General features: G+C 44.4%; 22 non-coding genes across 22 annotated transcripts; all 22 read right to left on the bottom strand.

Moving 5' to 3' along the window:
- Positions 1-2379: 2379 nt before the first annotated feature.
- TRNAG-UCC (transfer RNA glycine (anticodon UCC)) lies at positions 2380-2451 on the bottom strand. The gene has a single exon. It is a non-coding gene; the product is annotated as a tRNA-Gly (tRNA).
- A 547-nt stretch (positions 2452-2998) lies between these two features.
- Positions 2999-3070, bottom strand: TRNAM-CAU (transfer RNA methionine (anticodon CAU)). The gene has a single exon. It is a non-coding gene; the product is annotated as a tRNA-Met (tRNA).
- An 886-nt stretch (positions 3071-3956) lies between these two features.
- On the bottom strand, positions 3957-4028 carry TRNAG-CCC (transfer RNA glycine (anticodon CCC)). The gene has a single exon. It is a non-coding gene; the product is annotated as a tRNA-Gly (tRNA).
- A 545-nt stretch (positions 4029-4573) lies between these two features.
- Positions 4574-4645, bottom strand: TRNAM-CAU (transfer RNA methionine (anticodon CAU)). Its single transcript has one exon. It is a non-coding gene; the product is annotated as a tRNA-Met (tRNA).
- Positions 4646-5553: 908 nt separating this feature from the next.
- On the bottom strand, positions 5554-5625 carry TRNAG-UCC (transfer RNA glycine (anticodon UCC)). Its single transcript has one exon. It is a non-coding gene; the product is annotated as a tRNA-Gly (tRNA).
- Positions 5626-6172: 547 nt separating this feature from the next.
- Positions 6173-6244, bottom strand: TRNAM-CAU (transfer RNA methionine (anticodon CAU)). The gene has a single exon. It is a non-coding gene; the product is annotated as a tRNA-Met (tRNA).
- A 1519-nt stretch (positions 6245-7763) lies between these two features.
- TRNAM-CAU (transfer RNA methionine (anticodon CAU)) lies at positions 7764-7835 on the bottom strand. Its single transcript has one exon. It is a non-coding gene; the product is annotated as a tRNA-Met (tRNA).
- Positions 7836-10346: 2511 nt separating this feature from the next.
- Positions 10347-10418, bottom strand: TRNAG-CCC (transfer RNA glycine (anticodon CCC)). Its single transcript has one exon. It is a non-coding gene; the product is annotated as a tRNA-Gly (tRNA).
- A 545-nt stretch (positions 10419-10963) lies between these two features.
- Positions 10964-11035, bottom strand: TRNAM-CAU (transfer RNA methionine (anticodon CAU)). The gene has a single exon. It is a non-coding gene; the product is annotated as a tRNA-Met (tRNA).
- A 908-nt stretch (positions 11036-11943) lies between these two features.
- TRNAG-UCC (transfer RNA glycine (anticodon UCC)) lies at positions 11944-12015 on the bottom strand. The gene has a single exon. It is a non-coding gene; the product is annotated as a tRNA-Gly (tRNA).
- Positions 12016-12562: 547 nt separating this feature from the next.
- Positions 12563-12634, bottom strand: TRNAM-CAU (transfer RNA methionine (anticodon CAU)). Its single transcript has one exon. It is a non-coding gene; the product is annotated as a tRNA-Met (tRNA).
- Positions 12635-14153: 1519 nt separating this feature from the next.
- TRNAM-CAU (transfer RNA methionine (anticodon CAU)) lies at positions 14154-14225 on the bottom strand. Its single transcript has one exon. It is a non-coding gene; the product is annotated as a tRNA-Met (tRNA).
- Positions 14226-16736: 2511 nt separating this feature from the next.
- Positions 16737-16808, bottom strand: TRNAG-CCC (transfer RNA glycine (anticodon CCC)). The gene has a single exon. It is a non-coding gene; the product is annotated as a tRNA-Gly (tRNA).
- A 545-nt stretch (positions 16809-17353) lies between these two features.
- TRNAM-CAU (transfer RNA methionine (anticodon CAU)) lies at positions 17354-17425 on the bottom strand. Its single transcript has one exon. It is a non-coding gene; the product is annotated as a tRNA-Met (tRNA).
- Positions 17426-18333: 908 nt separating this feature from the next.
- TRNAG-UCC (transfer RNA glycine (anticodon UCC)) lies at positions 18334-18405 on the bottom strand. The gene has a single exon. It is a non-coding gene; the product is annotated as a tRNA-Gly (tRNA).
- Positions 18406-19936: 1531 nt separating this feature from the next.
- On the bottom strand, positions 19937-20008 carry TRNAG-CCC (transfer RNA glycine (anticodon CCC)). The gene has a single exon. It is a non-coding gene; the product is annotated as a tRNA-Gly (tRNA).
- Positions 20009-20554: 546 nt separating this feature from the next.
- TRNAM-CAU (transfer RNA methionine (anticodon CAU)) lies at positions 20555-20626 on the bottom strand. Its single transcript has one exon. It is a non-coding gene; the product is annotated as a tRNA-Met (tRNA).
- A 908-nt stretch (positions 20627-21534) lies between these two features.
- TRNAG-UCC (transfer RNA glycine (anticodon UCC)) lies at positions 21535-21606 on the bottom strand. The gene has a single exon. It is a non-coding gene; the product is annotated as a tRNA-Gly (tRNA).
- A 547-nt stretch (positions 21607-22153) lies between these two features.
- On the bottom strand, positions 22154-22225 carry TRNAM-CAU (transfer RNA methionine (anticodon CAU)). Its single transcript has one exon. It is a non-coding gene; the product is annotated as a tRNA-Met (tRNA).
- Positions 22226-23137: 912 nt separating this feature from the next.
- On the bottom strand, positions 23138-23209 carry TRNAG-CCC (transfer RNA glycine (anticodon CCC)). The gene has a single exon. It is a non-coding gene; the product is annotated as a tRNA-Gly (tRNA).
- Positions 23210-23754: 545 nt separating this feature from the next.
- Positions 23755-23826, bottom strand: TRNAM-CAU (transfer RNA methionine (anticodon CAU)). Its single transcript has one exon. It is a non-coding gene; the product is annotated as a tRNA-Met (tRNA).
- Positions 23827-25353: 1527 nt separating this feature from the next.
- Positions 25354-25425, bottom strand: TRNAM-CAU (transfer RNA methionine (anticodon CAU)). Its single transcript has one exon. It is a non-coding gene; the product is annotated as a tRNA-Met (tRNA).
- Positions 25426-26237: the final 812 nt, after the last annotated feature.

The raw sequence follows: 26237 nt of genomic DNA, 5'->3' as shown, positions 1-26237 counted from the left end.
TGGCGGAGTTCAATAAAGCAATTGTTCGATAGGTGCTCCCATACCATGAGATTGAACAGTTGTTCGTAGGTTGTAACCTTGCTTCCTTTGATCCAGCCCTCGAAGGCTCGGCTAAAGTAGGTTACATAGTCCACCCAAGTTGTACCCGGGATGCGGGTGCAGTCTCGGAACCTCTGACGGTACATTTCGGGTGTGAGGCCATAGCGGGTGAGGAGGGCAGCTTTCATATGGTCATAGGAGGTCATCTGGTGGTCCGGGAGCTGTAGCAGGGTGTCGCGGCCCTCATTGAGGAATCTCCCCCATAGGCCGGCTCCCCAGTCGTTTCTATCGATCCGGTGTGCAGTCATAGCGATTTCGTAGGCTTTAAACCATTGCTGGATGTCGTCCTCTCGGAAGTATTCTCGAACGACATCCTTGGGGATGTGTACCTTTTTCTCCGTTGTCCCTGGGGTGTGGGGTTGCTCGAACACCCCTATTTCTTTATTCTGCTTGCGTAAATCAATCTCAGCTAGTCGTCGCTCGTGTTCATATGCCAGTTTCTTTTCCTCGAGCTCCCTTTGTCTCTGTTTCTCCTCTCTTTCTTCTCGGAGACGCAGGTGCTCTAAATTTATTTTCTGTTCGGCCAACTTAAGTTCAACGTCCATTTTGAGCCGAGCCATTTCTAGCTCGTGTAGTCGGGTTCTTTCTCGTTCCTGGATCTCGTCTTGCGAGAGACCCGTTCTTTGCTCTTCAGGAGCCATGGTGGTTTTTGCTGCGATGCTTCGATCGGGGGTTCCGGCGACCCCGGTCTCTGCCCAAGACTCTAGGGCATGCTTGAAATCGTCTTTGGTACTTAGTCCGGTGGTAGCGATACCTAGTTCGATGCAGAATTGTTTTAGTTCACGATGGTTGTACTCGTCCAATTTCTCCATCTGGAATTTCTCGGTGGATCCGCTTTCTTTAGTTGTCATCTTGATTTCGTCGTGGGGTGAGCTACTGTCTGTACGATTATGCGGTGATTCGAATCGCGCCGCTGGCCACCAATGTTAGACGGACCGGGAGGGTCGGCCGAGGATAAGGGGAGCGGTCTCCAGGGAGAGCCGACTCCAGTGACCGTACAGACAAGTAACTTCCCCCCCACAGACGGACACCACACAAGGGTAAGGTTCAACGAGATTTTATAGGCGATTCTTAAAGTACGATAAAATGGTACAAGGAGGTCTGGACTCAGGGGTCCCCTCGATTCTGGTCTCTGGTTTGGGGAAAGGGTAGCGGGACAGTCTTGGTTACCAAAAGATGGAAATAGCTCTCAATCCTCGAGCTCGGCGTTCTAGATGGTCGGGCCGCGGCGGAGCCAGCAGGTCCCGAGATGGACGAAGGAAGCGACGGTCCGCGGCGGAGCCAGCAGGTCCCGATGAAGATGATGGTTGCAAACGGTCCGCGGCCACGCCAGCAGGTCCCGACGACGATGAAGGATTACGAAGGTTACGAAGGTTGCGGCAGCCCCAGCAGGCAGGGCGATGGTGCACAAGGCAGAGCTACGGCAGCGCCAGTAGTCCGTCAAGGATGAGTTCTTCTTTACGTCTCTCGACTCCAAGATACAACTGCCTTCCTGCTCTGGAGCTGCCCCAGTTATAGGGCTGGTGTTCTTTGATGTCCGGACCCTCGCACTTGGAGGTCGGGAGGTCCGGGATGGGGGAGTCCAGACACCCAGCAGGGGGGTGGGGCCAGCGCCCGGGGAGGCGATGGGCGAGCGGCACTTGGCGGGGAGAGCCATCGACACCTCTTTCTCCCATTGACTTGCCAAGTAGCCCGCTCACCTCCTGGGTGGATGGTGGTGCCGGGATGTCTGAGGCCTGGCCAGGCCCAGGGTTGAGGTCGATCGGGGGCCAGGCGGCCTCGTGGTGGAGTGTCCAAGATGGCGCCCAGGATGGGCGCGCGGGCCAGCAGTGGAGCGGGCCCACGAGGTCGATATGTTCGAAGGCAGGGGTCCCTGAGGGGACGGAGGACGTGCAAGGGTGGTGTGTGGTACCTGTGTGACCGGGCTCGGGCCGGTTTGGGCCGGGGGAGAGCAGCCCTTCATGTGGCCTGTCCAACACTAGGAAATGCTTTTTAACATAGAGATGCTGGAGTTATAATGTGTGGTCGGGCCTCAGCCCTTTCATTGTCTGCCCACTGTAAATATTTTTTATCAGCACATGTGAGTGGTGACTCTGCTTTATGAAACTTATCATATATTAGGACAATGAATATAGCAGAAGGGGCGATTGAGATGCTTGCCTACATATTTGTTTATTTTTTATATAACGGCTGATTAATCTGTTCATTATATTTCCATTTTGTGACATGTTGCATTAAATTAAAATATATCCTGCTTGCAGAATATATTAGTATTTGTACTGCGTTGGCCGGGAATCGAACCCGGGTCAACTGCTTGGAAGGCAGCTATGCTCACCACTATACCACCAACGCCCTCTGATCTGTGTGCTCTCGGTTCTAAACATTAGGACCCTGAGTTCAATGACTATCTTGCACCAGCTTGAATGGTGCATTTGGTTTAGATACCAACATGAAAAGCAATAGAAAGTTTTTTGCAGAGGGTAAGGAACTGGGATTGAAACCAAGGACAAAGCTGTGCAGAAGAGAAGAATGGAAAGCTGCATTACAAATAATAGATAAGAATATATAGAGGCAGCATGAGAAGCAAAACAGGGAAGAGAAATACAGAGCATTCAATTAATTGCCCAGGAGATAGATAAGAGCAGAACAAAAAGGGAAGAATGAAATTCAAAGCCTGCCCATAAAAGTGTTTGAAGGTCCCACCAGTCATTTATGCTTATTATTGTGTGTCTTTACTTTCAAAGTACAGGGTGGATCCTTTGATGATCCCTCTCTTGTATTTCAGCAGACACAGATATTTGAGAAGTCTTTTCTCACATAGCTGGCACAAGCTTGTGCTTTTCCTTGCTGTCAGCGTGGAAAAGACAGCTTGGTCCTTGGAAGGAAAATCAAGCAAAATTAGCAGAGGATGGTTTCGATCCATCGACCTCTGGGTTATGGGCCCAGCACGCTTCCGCTGCGCCACTCTGCTCTGTTGTGAAAGTGTTCTTTTTATGCAGATAGGGAGCATTAAGCAGAGTAGCGTGGGATTGGTCCAGCTCTCACCTCATTTCAGAAAAACTTCATCTTCCCCTCTCACAATCAGTCATAACTGAAAGTCAGACACTCTTAGGCACTAGCCGTTTCAGACCTTTATCAAGACAGCAGGTCTTGAACCCTCTCTCTCTCTCTCTCTCTCTCTCTCTGTGATCCTAGCACTAGCATGCTCAGGATTTGGCTTTACCTGGGAGCCAGAGATCTACCCGGTGAGGGCTTGCCCGGTGTGAGGCTTTTGAGCGTTTGGGAGCGTTCGGGACGTGAGTGGACGTTGGACAGGAAACTCTGCGAATTTGAAGCATCCAACATTCCTGCTGCAGTGAGCGGCTCTTTCCATGGACATCTGCCTCTAGGATTCCTCTCAACTTGCCTTCTGATAAAACATTTTGGGAGCAGCAATTACCTTCGACAGCTACAAGGTGGCTCTACATTCTGGTAAGTGCACAAGTATGCACAAAATGTTAGGGACTTTTGCCAGATTTATCGGTGGATCTTGCATATTTTTTTCAGAGGCTAGATATTGCCTAGAAATGCTTTTTAACATAGAGATGTTGGAGTTATAATGTCTGGTGGGGCCTCACCCCTTCCATTGTTTGCCCACTGTAACATATTTATTACCAGCACATGTGAGTTGTGACTCTGCTTTATAAAACTTATCATATATTAGGACAATGAATGTATCAGAAGGTGCGATTGAGATGTTTGCCTATGTATTTGTTTATTTTTTTATATATGGCTGATTAATCTGTACATGAAATTTCCATTTTGTGACATGTTGCATTAAAATATATCCTGCTTGCAGAATATATAAGCATTTTCACTGCGTTGGCCGGGAATCGAACCCGGGTCAACTGCTTGGGAAGCAGCTATGCTCACCACTATACCACCAACGCCCTCTGATGTGTGTGCTCTCGGTTCTAAATATTACGTTGCCGAAATCAATGACTATCTTGCAACAGCTTCAATGGTGCATTTGGTTTAGATACCAACATGAGAAGTAGTAGAACGTTTTTTGCAGAGGGTAAGGAACTGGGGATTGAAACCAAGGACAAAGTTGTGCAGAAGAGAAGAAATGAAAAGCAACAGTACAAATAGTAGAAATCAGCATATATAGGCAGCATGGGAAGCAAAGCAGGGAAGAGAAAGAGAGAACATTCCATGAAATGCCCAGGAGATAGATAAGAGCAGAAAAAAAGGGAAGAATGAAATTCAAAGCATGCCCAGAAAGTTGTGTGAAGCTCCCACCAGTCATTTATGGTTATAGTTGTGTGTCTTTGCTTTCAAAGTACAGGGTTGATCCTTTCACGAACACTCTTGTATTACACAGACATAGATAGTTGAGAAGTCTTTTTTCACATAGCTGGCACAAGCTTGCGCTTTTCCTTTCTGGCAGTGTGGAAATGACAGCTTGGTCCTTGGAAGGAAAATCAAGCAAAATTAGCAGAGGATGGTTTCGATCCATCGACCTCTGGGTTATGGGCCCAGCACGCTTCCGCTGCGCCACTCTGCTCGTTTGTGAAAGTGTTCTCTTTATGCAGATGAGGAGGCATTCATAGGAGTGAAGTGGGATTGGTCGGGCTCTCACCTCATTTGCCTAATTATATCGCAAGGCATGCTGGGTGCAGAAAATCTTCATCTTCCCCTCTCACAATCAGTCATAACTGAAAGTCCAGACCCTCTTAGGCACTAGCCGTTTCAGGCCTTTATCAAGACAGCAGCTCTCCGACGCTCTCTGTCTCTCTCTCTGTGATCCTAGTGCTAGCATGCTCAGGATTTGGCTTTACCTGGGAGCCAGAGATCTACCCGGTGAGGGCTTGCCCGGTGTAAGGCTTTTGAGCGTTTGGGAGCGTTCGGTACATGAGAGGACGTTGGACTGGAAACTGTGTAAATTTGAAGCATCCAACCTTCCTGCTGCAGTCGGAGGATCTTTCCATGGACATCTGCCTTTTGGATTCCTCTAAACTTGCCCTCTGATGAAACATTTTTTGAGCTGCAGTTACCTCCGACGTCTACAAGGTGGCGCTACATTCAGGTGAGGGCACAAGTATGCACAAAATGTTGGCGACTTTTGCCAGATTTATCGATGGATCTTGCATATTGTTTTCAGAGGCTAGATATTGCCTAGGAAATGCTTTTTAACATAGAGATGCTGGAGTTATAATGTGTGGTCGGGCCTCAGCCCTTTCATTGTCTGCCCACTGTAAATATTTTTTATCAGCACATGTGAGTGGTGACTCTGCTTTATGAAACTTATCATATATTAGGACAATGAATATAGTAGAAGGGGCGATTGAGATGCTTGCCTACATATTTGTTTATTTTTTATATAACGGCTGATTAATCTGTTCATTATATTTCCATTTTGTGACATGTTGCATTAAAATATATCCTGCTTGCAGAATATATTAGTATTTGTACTGCGTTGGCCGGGAATCGAACCCGGGTCAACTGCTTGGAAGGCAGCTATGCTCACCACTATACCACCAACGCCCTCTGATCTGTGTGCTCTCGGTTCTAAACATTAGGACCCTGAGTTCAATGACTATCTTGCACCAGCTTGAATGGTGCATTTGGTTTAGATACCAACATGAAAAGCAATAGAAAGTTTTTTGCAGAGGGTAAGGAACTGGGATTGAAACCAAGGACAAAGCTGTGCAGAAGAGAAGAATGGAAAGCTGCATTACAAATAATAGATAAGAATATATAGAGGCAGCATGAGAAGCAAAACAGGGAAGAGAAATACAGAGCATTCAATTAATTGCCCAGGAGATAGATAAGAGCAGAACAAAAAGGGAAGAATGAAATTCAAAGCCTGCCCATAAAAGTGTTTGAAGGTCCCACCAGTCATTTATGCTTATTATTGTGTGTCTTTACTTTCAAAGTACAGGGTGGATCCTTTGATGATCCCTCTCTTGTATTTCAGCAGACACAGATATTTGAGAAGTCTTTTCTCACATAGCTGGCACAAGCTTGTGCTTTTCCTTGCTGTCAGCGTGGAAAAGACAGCTTGGTCCTTGGAAGGAAAATCAAGCAAAATTAGCAGAGGATGGTTTCGATCCATCGACCTCTGGGTTATGGGCCCAGCACGCTTCCGCTGCGCCACTCTGCTCTGTTGTGAAAGTGTTCTTTTTATGCAGATAGGGAGCATTAAGCAGAGTAGCGTGGGATTGGTCCAGCTCTCACCTCATTTGCATAAGTATATTGCAAGGCATGCTGGGTGCAGAAAAACTTCATCTTCCCCTCTCACAATCAGTCATAACTGAAAGTCAGACACTCTTAGGCACTAGCCGTTTCAGACCTTTATCAAGACAGCAGGTCTTGAACCCTCTCTCTCTCTCTCTCTCTCTCTGTGATCCTAGCACTAGCATGCTCAGGATTTGGCTTTACCTGGGAGCCAGAGATCTACCCGGTGAGGGCTTGCCCGGTGTGAGGCTTTTGAGCGTTTGGGAGCGTTGTGGACGTTGGACAGGAAACTCTGCGAATTTGAAGCATCCAACATTCCTGCTGCAGTGAGCGGCTCTTTCCATGGACATCTGCCTCTAGGATTCCTCTCAACTTGCCTTCTGATAAAACATTTTGGGAGCAGCAATTACCTTCGACAGCTACAAGGTGGCTCTACATTCTGGTAAGTGCACAAGTATGCACAAAATGTTAGGGACTTTTGCCAGATTTATCGGTGGATCTTGCATATTTTTTTCAGAGGCTAGATATTGCCTAGAAATGCTTTTTAACATAGAGATGTTGGAGTTATAATGTCTGGTGGGGCCTCACCCCTTCCATTGTTTGCCCACTGTAACATATTTATTACCAGCACATGTGAGTTGTGACTCTGCTTTATAAAACTTATCATATATTAGGACAATGAATGTATCAGAAGGTGCGATTGAGATGTTTGCCTATGTATTTGTTTATTTTTTTATATATGGCTGATTAATCTGTACATGAAATTTCCATTTTGTGACATGTTGCATTAAAATATATCCTGCTTGCAGAATATATAAGCATTTTCACTGCGTTGGCCGGGAATCTAACCCAGGTCAACTGCTTGGGAAGCAGCTATGCTCACCACTATACCACCAACGCCCTCTGATGTGTGTGCTCTCGGTTCTAAATATTACGTTGCCGAAATCAATGACTATCTTGCAACAGCTTCAATGGTGCATTTGGTTTAGATACCAACATGAGAAGTAGTAGAACGTTTTTTGCAGAGGGTAAGGAACTGGGGATTGAAACCAAGGACAAAGTTGTGCAGAAGAGAAGAAATGAAAAGCAACAGTACAAATAGTAGAAATCAGCATATATAGGCAGCATGGGAAGCAAAGCATGGAAGAGAAAGAGAGAACATTCCATGAAATGCCCAGGAGATAGATAAGAGCAGAAAAAAAGGGAAGAATGAAATTCAAAGCATGCCCAGAAAGTTGTGTGAAGCTCCCACCAGTCATTTATGGTTATAGTTGTGTGTCTTTGCTTTCAAAGTACAGGGTTGATCCTTTCACGAACACTCTTGTATTACACAGACATAGATAGTTGAGAAGTCTTTTTTCACATAGCTGGCACAAGCTTGCGCTTTTCCTTTCTGGCAGTGTGGAAATGACAGCTTGGTCCTTGGAAGGAAAATCAAGCAAAATTAGCAGAGGATGGTTTCGATCCATCGACCTCTGGGTTATGGGCCCAGCACGCTTCCGCTGCGCCACTCTGCTCGTTTGTGAAAGTGTTCTCTTTATGCAGATGAGGAGGCATTCATAGGAGTGAAGTGGGATTGGTCGGGCTCTCACCTCATTTGCCTAATTATATCGCAAGGCATGCTGGGTGCAGAAAATCTTCATCTTCCCCTCTCACAATCAGTCATAACTGAAAGTCCAGACCCTCTTAGGCACTAGCCGTTTCAGGCCTTTATCAAGACAGCAGCTCTCCGACGCTCTCTGTCTCTCTCTCTGTGATCCTAGTGCTAGCATGCTCAGGATTTGGCTTTACCTGGGAGCCAGAGATCTACCCGGTGAGGGCTTGCCCGGTGTAAGGCTTTTGAGCGTTTGGGAGCGTTCGGTACATGAGAGGACGTTGGACTGGAAACTGTGTAAATTTGAAGCATCCAACCTTCCTGCTGCAGTCGGAGGATCTTTCCATGGACATCTGCCTTTTGGATTCCTCTAAACTTGCCCTCTGATGAAACATTTTTTGAGCTGCAGTTACCTCCGACGTCTACAAGGTGGCGCTACATTCAGGTGAGGGCACAAGTATGCACAAAATGTTGGCGACTTTTGCCAGATTTATCGATGGATCTTGCATATTGTTTTCAGAGGCTAGATATTGCCTAGGAAATGCTTTTTAACATAGAGATGCTGGAGTTATAATGTGTGGTCGGGCCTCAGCCCTTTCATTGTCTGCCCACTGTAAATATTTTTTATCAGCACATGTGAGTGGTGACTCTGCTTTATGAAACTTATCATATATTAGGACAATGAATATAGTGGAAGGGGCGATTGAGATGCTTGCCTACATATTTGTTTATTTTTTATATAACGGCTGATTAATCTGTTCATTATATTTCCATTTTGTGACATGTTGCATTAAAATATATCCTGCTTGCAGAATATATTAGTATTTGTACTGCGTTGGCCGGGAATCGAACCCGGGTCAACTGCTTGGAAGGCAGCTATGCTCACCACTATACCACCAACACCCTCTGATCTGTGTGCTCTCGGTTCTAAACATTAGGACCCTGAGTTCAATGACTATCTTGCACCAGCTTGAATGGTGCATTTGGTTTAGATACCAACATGAAAAGCAATAGAAAGTTTTTTGCAGAGGGTAAGGAACTGGGATTGAAACCAAGGACAAAGCTGTGCAGAAGAGAAGAATGGAAAGCTGCATTACAAATAATAGATAAGAATATATAGAGGCAGCATGAGAAGCAAAACAGGGAAGAGAAATACAGAGCATTCAATTAATTGCCCAGGAGATAGATAAGAGCAGAACAAAAAGGGAAGAATGAAATTCAAAGCCTGCCCATAAAAGTGTTTGAAGGTCCCACCAGTCATTTATGCTTATTATTGTGTGTCTTTACTTTCAAAGTACAGGGTGGATCCTTTGATGATCCCTCTCTTGTATTTCAGCAGACACAGATATTTGAGAAGTCTTTTCTCACATAGCTGGCACAAGCTTGTGCTTTTCCTTGCTGTCAGCGTGGAAAAGACAGCTTGGTCCTTGGAAGGAAAATCAAGCAAAATTAGCAGAGGATGGTTTCGATCCATCGACCTCTGGGTTATGGGCCCAGCACGTTTCCGCTGCGCCACTCTGCTCTGTTGTGAAAGTGTTCTTTTTATGCAGATAGGGAGCATTAAGCAGAGTAGCGTGGGATTGGTCCAGCTCTCACCTCATTTGCATAAGTATATTGCAAGGCATGCTGGGTGCAGAAAAACTTCATCTTCCCCTCTCACAATCAGTCATAACTGAAAGTCAGACACTCTTAGGCACTAGCCGTTTCAGACCTTTATCAAGACAGCAGGTCTTGAACCCTCTCTCTCTCTCTCTCTCTCTCTGTGATCCTAGCACTAGCATGCTCAGGATTTGGCTTTACCTGGGAGCCAGAGATCTACCCGGTGAGGGCTTGCCCGGTGTGAGGCTTTTGAGCGTTTGGGAGCGTTCGGGACGTGAGTGGACGTTGGACAGGAAACTCTGCGAATTTGAAGCATCCAACATTCCTGCTGCAGTGAGCGGCTCTTTCCATGGACATCTGCCTCTAGGATTCCTCTCAACTTGCCTTCTGATAAAACATTTTGGGAGCAGCAATTACCTTCGACAGCTACAAGGTGGCTCTACATTCTGGTAAGTGCACAAGTATGCACAAAATGTTAGGGACTTTTGCCAGATTTATCGGTGGATCTTGCATATTTTTTTCAGAGGCTAGATATTGCCTAGAAATGCTTTTTAACATAGAGATGTTGGAGTTATAATGTCTGGTGGGGCCTCACCCCTTCCATTGTTTGCCCACTGTAACATATTTATTACCAGCACATGTGAGTTGTGACTCTGCTTTATAAAACTTATCATATATTAGGACAATGAATGTATCAGAAGGTGCGATTGAGATGTTTGCCTATGTATTTGTTTATTTTTTTATATATGGCTGATTAATCTGTACATGAAATTTCCATTTTGTGACATGTTGCATTAAAATATATCCTGCTTGCAGAATATATAAGCATTTTCACTGCGTTGGCCGGGAATCGAACCCAGGTCAACTGCTTGGGAAGCAGCTATGCTCACCACTATACCACCAACGCCCTCTGATGTGTGTGCTCTCGGTTCTAAATATTACGTTGCCGAAATCAATGACTATCTTGCAACAGCTTCAATGGTGCATTTGGTTTAGATACCAACATGAGAAGTAGTAGAACGTTTTTTGCAGAGGGTAAGGAACTGGGGATTGAAACCAAGGACAAAGTTGTGCAGAAGAGAAGAAATGAAAAGCAACAGTACAAATAGTAGAAATCAGCATATATAGGCAGCATGGGAAGCAAAGCAGGGAAGAGAAAGAGAGAACATTCCATGAAATGCCCAGGAGATAGATAAGAGCAGAAAAAAAGGGAAGAATGAAATTCAAAGCATGCCCAGAAAGTTGTGTGAAGCTCCCACCAGTCATTTATGGTTATAGTTGTGTGTCTTTGCTTTCAAAGTACAGGGTTGATCCTTTCACGAACACTCTTGTATTACACAGACATAGATAGTTGAGAAGTCTTTTTTCACATAGCTGGCACAAGCTTGCGCTTTTCCTTTCTGGCAGTGTGGAAATGACAGCTTGGTCCTTGGAAGGAAAATCAAGCAAAATTAGCAGAGGATGGTTTCGATCCATCGACCTCTGGGTTATGGGCCCAGCACGCTTCCGCTGCGCCACTCTGCTCGTTTGTGAAAGTGTTCTCTTTATGCAGATGAGGAGGCATTCATAGGAGTGAAGTGGGATTGGTCGGGCTCTCACCTCATTTGCCTAATTATATCGCAAGGCATGCTGGGTGCAGAAAATCTTCATCTTCCCCTCTCACAATCAGTCATAACTGAAAGTCCAGACCCTCTTAGGCACTAGCCGTTTCAGGCCTTTATCAAGACAGCAGCTCTCCGACGCTCTCTGTCTCTCTCTCTGTGATCCTAGTGCTAGCATGCTCAGGATTTGGCTTTACCTGGGAGCCAGAGATCTACCCGGTGAGGGCTTGCCCGGTGTAAGGCTTTTGAGCGTTTGGGAGCGTTCGGTACATGAGAGGACGTTGGACTGGAAACTGTGTAAATTTGAAGCATCCAACCTTCCTGCTGCAGTCGGAGGATCTTTCCATGGACATCTGCCTTTTGGATTCCTCTAAACTTGCCCTCTGATGAAACATTTTTTGAGCTGCAGTTACCTCCGACGTCTACAAGGTGGCGCTACATTCAGGTGAGGGCACAAGTATGCACAAAATGTTGGCGACTTTTGCCAGATTTATCGATGGATCTTGCATATTGTTTTCAGAGGCTAGATATTGCCTAGGAAATGCTTTTTAACATAGAGATGCTGGAGTTATAATGTGTGGTCGGGCCTCAGCCCTTTCATTGTCTGCCCACTGTAAATATTTTTTATCAGCACATGTGAGTGGTGACTCTGCTTTATGAAACTTATCATATATTAGGACAATGAATATAGTAGAAGGGGCGATTGAGATGCTTGCCTACATATTTGTTTATTTTTTATATAACGGCTGATTAATCTGTTCATTATATTTCCATTTTGTGACATGTTGCATTAAAATATATCCTGCTTGCAGAATATATTAGTATTTGTACTGCGTTGGCCGGGAATCGAACCCGGGTCAACTGCTTGGAAGGCAGCTATGCTCACCACTATACCACCAACGCCCTCTGATCTGTGTGCTCTCGGTTCTAAACATTAGGACCCTGAGTTCAATGACTATCTTGCACCAGCTTGAATGGTGCATTTGGTTTAGATACCAACATGAAAAGCAATAGAAAGTTTTTTGCAGAGGGTAAGGAACTGGGATTGAAACCAAGGACAAAGCTGTGCAGAAGAGAAGAATGGAAAGCTGCATTACAAATAATAGATAAGAATATATAGAGGCAGCATGAGAAGCAAAACAGGGAAGAGAAATACAGAGCATTCAATTAATTGCCCAGGAGATAGATAAGAGCAGAACAAAAAGGGAAGAATGAAATTCAAAGCCTGCCCATAAAAGTGTTTGAAGGTCCCACCAGTCATTTATGCTTATTATTGTGTGTCTTTACTTTCAAAGTACAGGGTGGATCCTTTGATGATCCCTCTCTTGTATTTCAGCAGACACAGATATTTGAGAAGTCTTTTCTCACATAGCTGGCACAAGCTTGTGCTTTTCCTTGCTGTCAGCGTGGAAAAGACAGCTTGGTCCTTGGAAGGAAAATCAAGCAAAATTAGCAGAGGATGGTTTCGATCCATCGACCTCTGGGTTATGGGCCCAGCACGCTTCCGCTGCGCCACTCTGCTCTGTTGTGAAAGTGTTCTTTTTATGCAGATAGGGAGCATTAAGCAGAGTAGCGTGGGATTGGTCCAGCTCTCACCTCATTTGCATAAGTATATTGCAAGGCATGCTGGGTGCAGAAAAACTTCATCTTCCCCTCTCACAATCAGTCATAACTGAAAGTCAGACACTCTTAGGCACTAGCCGTTTCAGACCTTTATCAAGACAGCAGGTCTTGAACCCTCTCTCTCTCTCTCTCTCTCTCTGTGATCCTAGCACTAGCATGCTCAGGATTTGGCTTTACCTGGGAGCCAGAGATCTACCCGGTGAGGGCTTGCCCGGTGTGAGGCTTTTGAGCGTTTGGGAGCGTTGTGGACGTTGGACAGGAAACTCTGCGAATTTGAAGCATCCAACATTCCTGCTGCAGTGAGCGGCTCTTTCCATGGACATCTGCCTCTAGGATTCCTCTCAACTTGCCTTCTGATAAAACATTTTGGGAGCAGCAATTACCTTCGACAGCTACAAGGTGGCTCTACATTCTGGTAAGTGCACAAGTATGCACAAAATGTTAGGGACTTTTGCCAGATTTATCGGTGGATCTTGCATATTTTTTTCAGAGGCTAGATATTGCCTAGAAATGCTTTTTAACATAGAGATGTTGGAGTTATAATGTCTGGTGGGGCCTCACCCCTTCCATTGTTTGCCCACTGTAACATATTTATTACCAGCACATGTGAGTTGTGACTCTGCTTTATAAAACTTATCATATATTAGGACAATGAATGTATCAGAAGGTGCGATTGAGATGTTTGCCTATGTATTTGTTTATTTTTTTATATATGGCTGATTAATCTGTACATGAAATTTCCATTTTGTGACATGTTGCATTAAAATATATCCTGCTTGCAGAATATATAAGCATTTTCACTGCGTTGGCCGGGAATCTAACCCAGGTCAACTGCTTGGGAAGCAGCTATGCTCACCACTATACCACCAACGCCCTCTGATGTGTGTGCTCTCGGTTCTAAATATTACGTTGCCGAAATCAATGACTATCTTGCAACAGCTTCAATGGTGCATTTGGTTTAGATACCAACATGAGAAGTAGTAGAACGTTTTTTGCAGAGGGTAAGGAACTGGGGATTGAAACCAAGGACAAAGTTGTGCAGAAGAGAAGAAATGAAAAGCAACAGTACAAATAGTAGAAATCAGCATATATAGGCAGCATGGGAAGCAAAGCATGGAAGAGAAAGAGAGAACATTCCATGAAATGCCCAGGAGATAGATAAGAGCAGAAAAAAAGGGAAGAATGAAATTCAAAGCATGCCCAGAAAGTTGTGTGAAGCTCCCACCAGTCATTTATGGTTATAGTTGTGTGTCTTTGCTTTCAAAGTACAGGGTTGATCCTTTCACGAACACTCTTGTATTACACAGACATAGATAGTTGAGAAGTCTTTTTTCACATAGCTGGCACAAGCTTGCGCTTTTCCTTTCTGGCAGTGTGGAAATGACAGCTTGGTCCTTGGAAGGAAAATCAAGCAAAATTAGCAGAGGATGGTTTCGATCCATCGACCTCTGGGTTATGGGCCCAGCACGCTTCCGCTGCGCCACTCTGCTCGTTTGTGAAAGTGTTCTCTTTATGCAGATGAGGAGGCATTCATAGGAGTGAAGTGGGATTGGTCGGGCTCTCACCTCATTTGCCTAATTATATCGCAAGGCATGCTGGGTGCAGAAAATCTTCATCTTCCCCTCTCACAATCAGTCATAACTGAAAGTCCAGACCCTCTTAGGCACTAGCCGTTTCAGGCCTTTATCAAGACAGCAGCTCTCCGACGCTCTCTGTCTCTCTCTCTGTGATCCTAGTGCTAGCATGCTCAGGATTTGGCTTTACCTGGGAGCCAGAGATCTACCCGGTGAGGGCTTGCCCGGTGTAAGGCTTTTGAGCGTTTGGGAGCGTTCGGTACATGAGAGGACGTTGGACTGGAAACTGTGTAAATTTGAAGCATCCAACCTTCCTGCTGCAGTCGGAGGATCTTTCCATGGACATCTGCCTTTTGGATTCCTCTAAACTTGCCCTCTGATGAAACATTTTTTGAGCTGCAGTTACCTCCGACGTCTACAAGGTGGCGCTACATTCAGGTGAGGGCACAAGTATGCACAAAATGTTGGCGACTTTTGCCAGATTTATCGATGGATCTTGCATATTGTTTTCAGAGGCTAGATATTGCCTAGGAAATGCTTTTTAACATAGAGATGCTGGAGTTATAATGTGTGGTCGGGCCTCAGCCCTTTCATTGTCTGCCCACTGTAAATATTTTTTATCAGCACATGTGAGTGGTGACTCTGCTTTATGAAACTTATCATATATTAGGACAATGAATATAGTGGAAGGGGCGATTGAGATGCTTGCCTACATATTTGTTTATTTTTTATATAACGGCTGATTAATCTGTTCATTATATTTCCATTTTGTGACATGTTGCATTAAAATATATCCTGCTTGCAGAATATATTAGTATTTGTACTGCGTTGGCCGGGAATCGAACCCGGGTCAACTGCTTGGAAGGCAGCTATGCTCACCACTATACCACCAACACCCTCTGATCTGTGTGCTCTCGGTTCTAAACATTAGGACCCTGAGTTCAATGACTATCTTGCACCAGCTTGAATGGTGCATTTGGTTTAGATACCAACATGAAAAGCAATAGAAAGTTTTTTGCAGAGGGTAAGGAACTGGGATTGAAACCAAGGACAAAGCTGTGCAGAAGAGAAGAATGGAAAGCTGCATTACAAATAATAGATAAGAATATATAGAGGCAGCATGAGAAGCAAAACAGGGAAGAGAAATACAGAGCATTCAATTAATTGCCCAGGAGATAGATAAGAGCAGAACAAAAAGGGAAGAATGAAATTCAAAGCCTGCCCATAAAAGTGTTTGAAGGTCCCACCAGTCATTTATGCTTATTATTGTGTGTCTTTACTTTCAAAGTACAGGGTGGATCCTTTGATGATCCCTCTCTTGTATTTCAGCAGACACAGATATTTGAGAAGTCTTTTCTCACATAGCTGGCACAAGCTTGTGCTTTTCCTTGCTGTCAGCGTGGAAAAGACAGCTTGGTCCTTGGAAGGAAAATCAAGCAAAATTAGCAGAGGATGGTTTCGATCCATCGACCTCTGGGTTATGGGCCCAGCACGTTTCCGCTGCGCCACTCTGCTCTGTTGTGAAAGTGTTCTTTTTATGCAGATAGGGAGCATTAAGCAGAGTAGCGTGGGATTGGTCCAGCTCTCACCTCATTTGCATAAGTATATTGCAAGGCATGCTGGGTGCAGAAAAACTTCATCTTCCCCTCTCACAATCAGTCATAACTGAAAGTCAGACACTCTTAGGCACTAGCCGTTTCAGACCTTTATCAAGACAGCAGGTCTTGAACCCTCTCTCTCTCTCTCTCTCTCTCTGTGATCCTAGCACTAGCATGCTCAGGATTTGGCTTTACCTGGGAGCCAGAGATCTACCCGGTGAGGGCTTGCCCGGTGTGAGGCTTTTGAGCGTTTGGGAGCGTTCGGGACGTGAGTGGACGTTGGACAGGAAACTCTGCGAATTTGAAGCATCCAACATTCCTGCTGCAGTGAGCGGCTCTTTCCATGGACATCTGCCTCTAGGATTCCTCTCAACTTGCCTTCTGATAAAACATTTTGGGAGCAGCAATTACCTTCGACAGCTACAAGGTGGCTCTACATTCTGGTAAGTGCACAAGTATGCACAAAATGTTAGGGACTTTTGCCAGATTTATCGGTGGATCTTGCATATTTTTTTCAGAGGCTAGATATTGCCTAGAAATGCTTTTTAACATAGAGATGTTGGAGTTATAATGTCTGGTGGGGCCTCACCCCTTCCATTGTTTGCCCACTGTAACATATTTATTACCAGCACATGTGAGTTGTGACTCTGCTTTATAAAACTTATCATATATTAGGACAATGAATGTATCAGAAGGTGCGATTGAGATGTTTGCCTATGTATTTGTTTATTTTTTTATATATGGCTGATTAATCTGTACATGAAATTTCCATTTTGTGACATGTTGCATTAAAATATATCCTGCTTGCAGAATATATAAGCATTTTCACTGCGTTGGCCGGGAATCGAACCCAGGTCAACTGCTTGGGAAGCAGCTATGCTCACCACTATACCACCAACGCCCTCTGATGTGTGTGCTCTCGGTTCTAAATATTACGTTGCCGAAATCAATGACTATCTTGCAACAGCTTCAATGGTGCATTTGGTTTAGATACCAACATGAGAAGTAGTAGAACGTTTTTTGCAGAGGGTAAGGAACTGGGGATTGAAACCAAGGACAAAGTTGTGCAGAAGAGAAGAAATGAAAAGCAACAGTACAAATAGTAGAAATCAGCATATATAGGCAGCATGGGAAGCAAAGCAGGGAAGAGAAAGAGAGAACATTCCATGAAATGCCCAGGAGATAGATAAGAGCAGAAAAAAAGGGAAGAATGAAATTCAAAGCATGCCCAGAAAGTTGTGTGAAGCTCCCACCAGTCATTTATGGTTATAGTTGTGTGTCTTTGCTTTCAAAGTACAGGGTTGATCCTTTCACGAACACTCTTGTATTACACAGACATAGATAGTTGAGAAGTCTTTTTTCACATAGCTGGCACAAGCTTGCGCTTTTCCTTTCTGGCAGTGTGGAAATGACAGCTTGGTCCTTGGAAGGAAAATCAAGCAAAATTAGCAGAGGATGGTTTCGATCCATCGACCTCTGGGTTATGGGCCCAGCACGCTTCCGCTGCGCCACTCTGCTCGTTTGTGAAAGTGTTCTCTTTATGCAGATGAGGAGGCATTCATAGGAGTGAAGTGGGATTGGTCGGGCTCTCACCTCATTTGCCTAATTATATCGCAAGGCATGCTGGGTGCAGAAAATCTTCATCTTCCCCTCTCACAATCAGTCATAACTGAAAGTCCAGACCCTCTTAGGCACTAGCCGTTTCAGGCCTTTATCAAGACAGCAGCTCTCCGACGCTCTCTGTCTCTCTCTCTGTGATCCTAGTGCTAGCATGCTCAGGATTTGGCTTTACCTGGGAGCCAGAGATCTACCCGGTGAGGGCTTGCCCGGTGTAAGGCTTTTGAGCGTTTGGGAGCGTTCGGTACATGAGAGGACGTTGGACTGGAAACTGTGTAAATTTGAAGCATCCAACCTTCCTGCTGCAGTCGGAGGATCTTTCCATGGACATCTGCCTTTTGGATTCCTCTAAACTTGCCCTCTGATGAAACATTTTTTGAGCTGCAGTTACCTCCGACGTCTACAAGGTGGCGCTACATTCAGGTGAGGGCACAAGTATGCACAAAATGTTGGCGACTTTTGCCAGATTTATCGATGGATCTTGCATATTGTTTTCAGAGGCTAGATATTGCCTAGGAAATGCTTTTTAACATAGAGATGCTGGAGTTATAATGTGTGGTCGGGCCTCAGCCCTTTCATTGTCTGCCCACTGTAAATATTTTTTATCAGCACATGTGAGTGGTGACTCTGCTTTATGAAACTTATCATATATTAGGACAATGAATATAGTGGAAGGGGCGATTGAGATGCTTGCCTACATATTTGTTTATTTTTTATATAACGGCTGATTAATCTGTTCATTATATTTCCATTTTGTGACATGTTGCATTAAAATATATCCTGCTTGCAGAATATATTAGTATTTGTACTGCGTTGGCCGGGAATCGAACCCGGGTCAACTGCTTGGAAGGCAGCTATGCTCACCACTATACCACCAACGCCCTCTGATCTGTGTGCTCTCGGTTCTAAACATTAGGACCCTGAGTTCAATGACTATCTTGCACCAGCTTGAATGGTGCATTTGGTTTAGATACCAACATGAAAAGCAATAGAAAGTTTTTTGCAGAGGGTAAGGAACTGGGATTGAAACCAAGGACAAAGCTGTGCAGAAGAGAAGAATGGAAAGCTGCATTACAAATAATAGATAAGAATATATAGAGGCAGCATGAGAAGCAAAACAGGGAAGAGAAATACAGAGCATTCAATTAATTGCCCAGGAGATAGATAAGAGCAGAACAAAAAGGGAAGAATGAAATTCAAAGCCTGCCCATAAAAGTGTTTGAAGGTCCCACCAGTCATTTATGCTTATTATTGTGTGTCTTTACTTTCAAAGTACAGGGTGGATCCTTTGATGATCCCTCTCTTGTATTTCAGCAGACACAGATATTTGAGAAGTCTTTTCTCACATAGCTGGCACAAGCTTGTGCTTTTCCTTGCTGTCAGCGTGGAAAAGACAGCTTGGTCCTTGGAAGGAAAATCAAGCAAAATTAGCAGAGGATGGTTTCGATCCATCGACCTCTGGGTTATGGGCCCAGCACGTTTCCGCTGCGCCACTCTGCTCTGTTGTGAAAGTGTTCTTTTTATGCAGATAGGGAGCATTAAGCAGAGTAGCGTGGGATTGGTCCAGCTCTCACCTCATTTGCATAAGTATATTGCAAGGCATGCTGGGTGCAGAAAAACTTCATCTTCCCCTCTCACAATCAGTCATAACTGAAAGTCAGACACTCTTAGGCACTAGCCGTTTCAGACCTTTATCAAGACAGCAGGTCTTGAACCCTCTCTCTCTCTCTCTCTCTCTCTGTGATCCTAGCACTAGCATGCTCAGGATTTGGCTTTACCTGGGAGCCAGAGATCTACCCGGTGAGGGCTTGCCCGGTGTGAGGCTTTTGAGCGTTTGGGAGCGTTCGGGACGTGAGTGGACGTTGGACAGGAAACTCTGCGAATTTGAAGCATCCAACATTCCTGCTGCAGTGAGCGGCTCTTTCCATGGACATCTGCCTCTAGGATTCCTCTCAACTTGCCTTCTGATAAAACATTTTGGGAGCAGCAATTACCTTCGACAGCTACAAGGTGGCTCTACATTCTGGTAAGTGCACAAGTATGCACAAAATGTTAGGGACTTTTGCCAGATTTATCGGTGGATCTTGCATATTTTTTTCAGAGGCTAGATATTGCCTAGAAATGCTTTTTAACATAGAGATGTTGGAGTTATAATGTCTGGTGGGGCCTCACCCCTTCCATTGTTTGCCCACTGTAACATATTTATTACCAGCACATGTGAGTTGTGACTCTGCTTTATAAAACTTATCATATATTAGGACAATGAATGTATCAGAAGGTGCGATTGAGATGTTTGCCTATGTATTTGTTTATTTTTTTATATATGGCTGATTAATCTGTACATGAAATTTCCATTTTGTGACATGTTGCATTAAAATATATCCTGCTTGCAGAATATATAAGCATTTTCACTGCTTTGGCCGGGAATCGAACCCGGGTCAACTGCTTGGGAAGCAGCTATGCTCACCACTATACCACCAACGCCCTCTGATGTGTGTGCTCTCGGTTCTAAATATTACGTTGCCGAAATCAATGACTATCTTGCAACAGCTTCAATGGTGCATTTGGTTTAGATACCAACATGAGAAGTAGTAGAACGTTTTTTGCAGAGGGTAAGGAACTGGGGATTGAAACCAAGGACAAAGTTGTGCAGAAGAGAAGAAATGAAAAGCAACAGTACAAATAGTAGAAATCAGCATATATAGGCAGCATGGGAAGCAAAGCAGGGAAGAGAAAGAGAGAACATTCCATGAAATGCCCAGGAGATAGATAAGAGCAGAAAAAAAAGGGAAGAATGAAATTCAAAGCATGCCCAGAAAGTTGTGTGAAGCTCCCACCAGTCATTTATGGTTATAGTTGTGTGTCTTTGCTTTCAAAGTACAGGGTTGATCCTTTCACGAACACTCTTGTATTACACAGACATAGATAGTTGAGAAGTCTTTTTTCACATAGCTGGCACAAGCTTGCGCTTTTCCTTTCTGGCAGTGTGGAAATGACAGCTTGGTCCTTGGAAGGAAAATCAAGCAAAATTAGCAGAGGATGGTTTCGATCCATCGACCTCTGGGTTATGGGCCCAGCACGCTTCCGCTGCGCCACTCTGCTCGTTTGTGAAAGTGTTCTCTTTATGCAGATGAGGAGGCATTCATAGGAGTGAAGTGGGATTGGTCGGGCTCTCACCTCATTTGCCTAATTATATCGCAAGGCATGCTGGGTGCAGAAAATCTTCATCTTCCCCTCTCACAATCAGTCATAACTGAAAGTCCAGACCCTCTTAGGCACTAGCCGTTTCAGGCCTTTATCAAGACAGCAGCTCTCCGACGCTCTCTGTCTCTCTCTCTGAGATCCTAGTGCTAGCATGCTCAGGATTTGGCTTTACCTGGGAGCCAGAGATCTACCCGGTGAGGGCTTGCCCGGTGTAAGGCTTTTGAGCGTTTGGGAGCGTTCGGTACATGAGAGGAAGTTGGACTGGAAACTGTGTAAATTTGAAGCATCCAACCTTCCTGCTGCAGTCGGAGGATCTTTCCATGGACATCTGCCTTTTGGATTCCTCTAAACTTGCCCTCTGATGAAACATTTTTTGAGCTGCAGTTACCTCCGACGTCTACAAGGTGGCGCTACATTCAGGTGAGGGCACAAGTATGCACAAAATGTTGGCGACTTTTGCCAGATTTATTGATGGATCTTGCATATTGTTTTCAGAGGCTAGATATTGCCTAGGAAATGCTTTTTAACATAGAGATGCTGGAGTTATAATGTGTGGTCGGGCCTCAGCCCTTTCATTGTCTGCCCACTGTAAATATTTTTTATCAGCACATGTGAGTGGTGACTCTGCTTTATGAAACTTATCATATATTAGGACAATGAATATAGCAGAAGGGGCAATTGAGATGCTTGCCTACATATTTGTTTATTTTTTATATAACGGCTGATTAATCTGTTCATTATATTTCCATTTTGTGACATGTTGCATTAAAATATATCCTGCTTGCAGAATATATTAGTACTTGTACTGCGTTGGCCGGGAATCGAACCCGGGTCAACTGCTTGGAAGGCAGCTATGCTCACCACTATACCACCAACGCCCTCTGATCTGTGTGCTCTCGGTTCTAAACATTAGGACCCTGAGTTCAATGACTATCTTGCACCAGCTTGAATGGTGCATTTGGTTTAGATACCAACATGAAAAGCAATAGAAAGTTTTTTGCAGAGGGTAAGGAACTGGGATTGAAACCAAGGACAAAGCTGTGCAGAAGAGAAGAATGGAAAGCTGCATTACAAATAATAGATAAGAATATATAGAGGCAGCATGGGAAGCAAAACAGGGAAGAGAAATACAGAACATTCAATTAATTGCCCAGCAGATAGATAAGAGCAGAACAAAAAGGGAAGAATGAAATTCAAAGCCTGCCCATAAAAGTGTTTGAAGGTCCCACCAGTCATTTATGCTTATTATTGTGTGTCTTTACTTTCAAAGTACAGGGTGGATCCTTTGATGATCCCTCTCTTGTATTTCAGCAGACACAGATATTTGAGAAGTCTTTTCTCACATAGCTGGCACAAGCTTGTGCTTTTCCTTGCTGTCAGCGTGGAAAAGACAGCTTGGTCCTTGGAAGGAAAATCAAGCAAAATTAGCAGAGGATGGTTTCGATCCATCGACCTCTGGGTTATGGGCCCAGCACGCTTCCGCTGCGCCACTCTGCTCTGTTGTGAAAGTGTTCTTTTTATGCAGATAGGGAGCATTAAGCAGAGTAGCGTGGGATTGGTCCGGCTCTCACCTCATTTGCATAAGTATATTGCAAGGCATGCTGGGTGCAGAAAAACTTCATCTTCCCCTCTCACAATCAGTCATAACTGAAAGTCAGACACTCTTAGGCACTAGCCGTTTCAGACCTTTATCAAGACAGCAGGTCTTGAACCCTCTCTCTCTCTCTCTCTCTCTCTGTGATCCTAGCACTAGCATGCTCAGGATTTGGCTTTACCTGGGAGCCAGAGATCTACCCGGTGAGGGCTTGCCCGGTGTGAGGCTTTTGAGCGTTTGGGAGCGTTCGGGACGTGAGTGGACGTTGGACAGGAAACTCTGCGAATTTGAAGCATCCAACATTCCTGCTGCAGTGAGCGGCTCTTTCCATGGACATCTGCCTCTAGGATTCCTCTCAACTTGCCTTCTGATAAAACATTTTGGGAGCAGCAATTACCTTCGACAGCTACAAGGTGGCTCTACATTCTGGTAAGTGCACAAGTATGCACAAAATGTTAGGGACTTTTGCCAGATTTATCGGTGGATCTTGCATATTTTTTTCAGAGGCTAGATATTGCCTAGAAATGCTTTTTAACATAGAGATGTTGGAGTTATAATGTCTGGTGGGGCCTCACCCCTTCCATTGTTTGCCCACTGTAACATATTTATTACCAGCACATGTGAGTTGTGACTCTGCTTTATAAAACTTATCATATATTAGGACAATGAATGTATCAGAAGGTGCGATTGAGATGTTTGCCTATGTATTTGTTTATTTTTTTATATATGGCTGATTAATCTGTACATGAAATTTCCATTTTGTGACATGTTGCATTAAAATATATCCTGCTTGCAGAATATATAAGCATTTTCACTGCTTTGGCCGGGAATCGAACCCGGGTCAACTGCTTGGGAAGCAGCTATGCTCACCACTATACCACCAACGCCCTCTGATGTGTGTGCTCTCGGTTCTAAATATTACGTTGCCGAAATCAATGACTATCTTGCAACAGCTTCAATGGTGCATTTGGTTTAGATACCAACATGAGAAGTAGTAGAACGTTTTTTGCAGAGGGTAAGGAACTGGGGATTGAAACCAAGGACAAAGTTGTGCAGAAGAGAAGAAATGAAAAGCAACAGTACAAATAGTAGAAATCAGCATATATAGGCAGCATGGGAAGCAAAGCAGGGAAGAGAAAGAGAGAACATTCCATGAAATGCCCAGGAGATAGATAAGAGCAGAAAAAAAGGGAAGAATGAAATTCAAAGCATGCCCAGAAAGTTGTGTGAAGCTCCCACCAGTCATTTATGGTTATAGTTGTGTGTCTTTGCTTTCAAAGTACAGGGTTGATCCTTTCACGAACACTCTTGTATTACACAGACATAGATAGTTGAGAAGTCTTTTTTCACATAGCTGGCACAAGCTTGCGCTTTTCCTTTCTGGCAGTGTGGAAATGACAGCTTGGTCCTTGGAAGGAAAATCAAGCAAAATTAGCAGAGGATGGTTTCGATCCATCGACCTCTGGGTTATGGGCCCAGCACGCTTCCGCTGCGCCACTCTGCTCGTTTGTGAAAGTGTTCTCTTTATGCAGATGAGGAGGCATTCATAGGAGTGAAGTGGGATTGGTCGGGCTCTCACCTCATTTGCCTAATTATATCGCAAGGCATGCTGGGTGCAGAAAATCTTCATCTTCCCCTCTCACAATCAGTCATAACTGAAAGTCCAGACCCTCTTAGGCACTAGCCGTTTCAGGCCTTTATCAAGACAGCAGCTCTCCGACGCTCTCTGTCTCTCTCTCTGAGATCCTAGTGCTAGCATGCTCAGGATTTGGCTTTACCTGGGAGCCAGAGATCTACCCGGTGAGGGCTTGCCCGGTGTAAGGCTTTTGAGCGTTTGGGAGCGTTCGGTACATGAGAGGACGTTGGACTGGAAACTGTGTAAATTTGAAGCATCCAACCTTCCTGCTGCAGTCGGAGGATCTTTCCATGGACATCTGCCTTTTGGATTCCTCTAAACTTGCCCTCTGATGAAACATTTTTTGAGCTGCAGTTACCTCCGACGTCTACAAGGTGGCGCTACATTCAGGTGAGGGCACAAGTATGCACAAAATGTTGGCGACTTTTGCCAGATTTATCGATGGATCTTGCATATTGTTTTCAGAGGCTAGATATTGCCTAGGAAATGCTTTTTAACATAGAGATGCTGGAGTTATAATGTGTGGTCGGGCCTCAGCCCTTTCATTGTCTGCCCACTGTAAATATTTTTTATCAGCACATGTGAGTGGTGACTCTGCTTTATGAAACTTATCATATATTAGGACAATGAATATAGCAGAAGGGGCGATTGAGATGCTTGCCTACATATTTGTTTATTTTTTATATAACGGCTGATTAATCTGTTCATTATATTTCCATTTTGTGACATGTTGCATTAAAATATATCCTGCTTTAAGAATATATTAGTATTTGTACTGCGTTGGCCAGGAATTGAACCCGGGTCAACTGCTTGGAAGGCAGCTATGCTCACTACTATACCACCAACGCCCTCTGATCTGTGTGCTCTCGGTTCTAAACATTAGGACCCTGAGTTCAATGACTATCTTGCACCAGCTTGAATGGTGCATTTGGTTTAGATACCAACATGAAAAGCAATAGAAAGTTTTTTGCAGAGGGTAAGGAACTGGGATTGAAACCAAGGACAAAGCTGTGCAGAAGAGAAGAATGGAAAGCTGCATTACAAATAATAGATAATAATATATAGAGGCAGCATGGGAAGCAAAACAGGGAAGAGAAATACAGAACATTCAATTAATTGCCCAGGAGATAGATAAGAGCAGAACAAAAAGGGAAGAATGAAATTCAAAGCCTGCCCATAAAAGTGTTTGAAGGTCCCACCAGTCATTTATGCTTATTATTGTGTGTCTTTACTTTCAAAGTACAGGGTGGATCCTTTGATGATCCCTCTCTTGTATTTCAGCAGACACAGATATTTGAGAAGTCTTTTCTCACATAGCTGGCACAAGCTTGTGCTTTTCCTTGCTGTCAGCGTGGAAAAGACAGCTTGGTCCTTGGAAGGAAAATCAAGCAAAATTAGCAGAGGATGGTTTCGATCCATCGACCTCTGGGTTATGGGCCCAGCACGCTTCCGCTGCGCCACTCTGCTCTGTTGTGAAAGTGTTCTTTTTATGCAGATAGGGAGCATTAAGCAGAGTAGCGTGGGATTGGTCCGGCTCTCACCTCATTTGCATAAGTATATTGCAAGGCATGCTGGGTGCAGAAAAACTTCATCTTCCCCTCTCACAATCAGTCATAACTGAAAGTCAGACACTCTTAGGCACTAGCCGTTTCAGACCTTTATCAAGACAGCAGGTCTTGAACCCTGTCTCTCTCTCTCTCTCTCTCTCTGTGATCCTAGCACTAGCATGCTCAGGATTTGGCTTTACCTGGGAGCCAGAGATCTACCCGGTGTGAGGCTTTTGAGCGTTTGGGAGCGTTGTGGACGTTGGACAGGAAACTCTGCGAATTTGAAGCATCCAACATTCCTGCTGCAGTGAGCGGCTCTTTCCATGGACATCTGCCTCTAGGATTCCTCTCAACTTGCCTTCTGATAAAACATTTTGGGAGCAGCAATTACCTTCGACAGCTACAAGGTGGCTCTACATTCTGGTAAGTGCACAAGTATGCACAAAATGTTAGGGACTTTTGCCAGATTTATCGGTGGATCTTGCATATTTTTTTCAGAGGCTAGATATTGCCTAGAAATGCTTTTTAACATAGAGATGTTGGAGTTATAATGTCTGGTGGGGCCTCACCCCTTCCATTGTTTGCCCACTGTAACATATTTATTACCAGCACATGTGAGTTGTGACTCTGCTTTATAAAACTTATCATATATTAGGACAATGAATGTATCAGAAGGTGCGATTGAGATGTTTGCCTATGTATTTGTTTATTTTTTTATATATGGCTGATTAA

The sequence above is a fragment of the Lissotriton vulgaris genome, chromosome 2_1 (assembly GCF_964263255.1).
Source record: "Lissotriton vulgaris chromosome 2_1, aLisVul1.2, whole genome shotgun sequence".
NCBI classification, from domain to species: domain Eukaryota; kingdom Metazoa; phylum Chordata; class Amphibia; order Caudata; family Salamandridae; genus Lissotriton; species Lissotriton vulgaris.
Note: the sequence above shows the minus strand (reverse complement) of the source record. Positions and strands in the feature narration are given on the sequence as shown.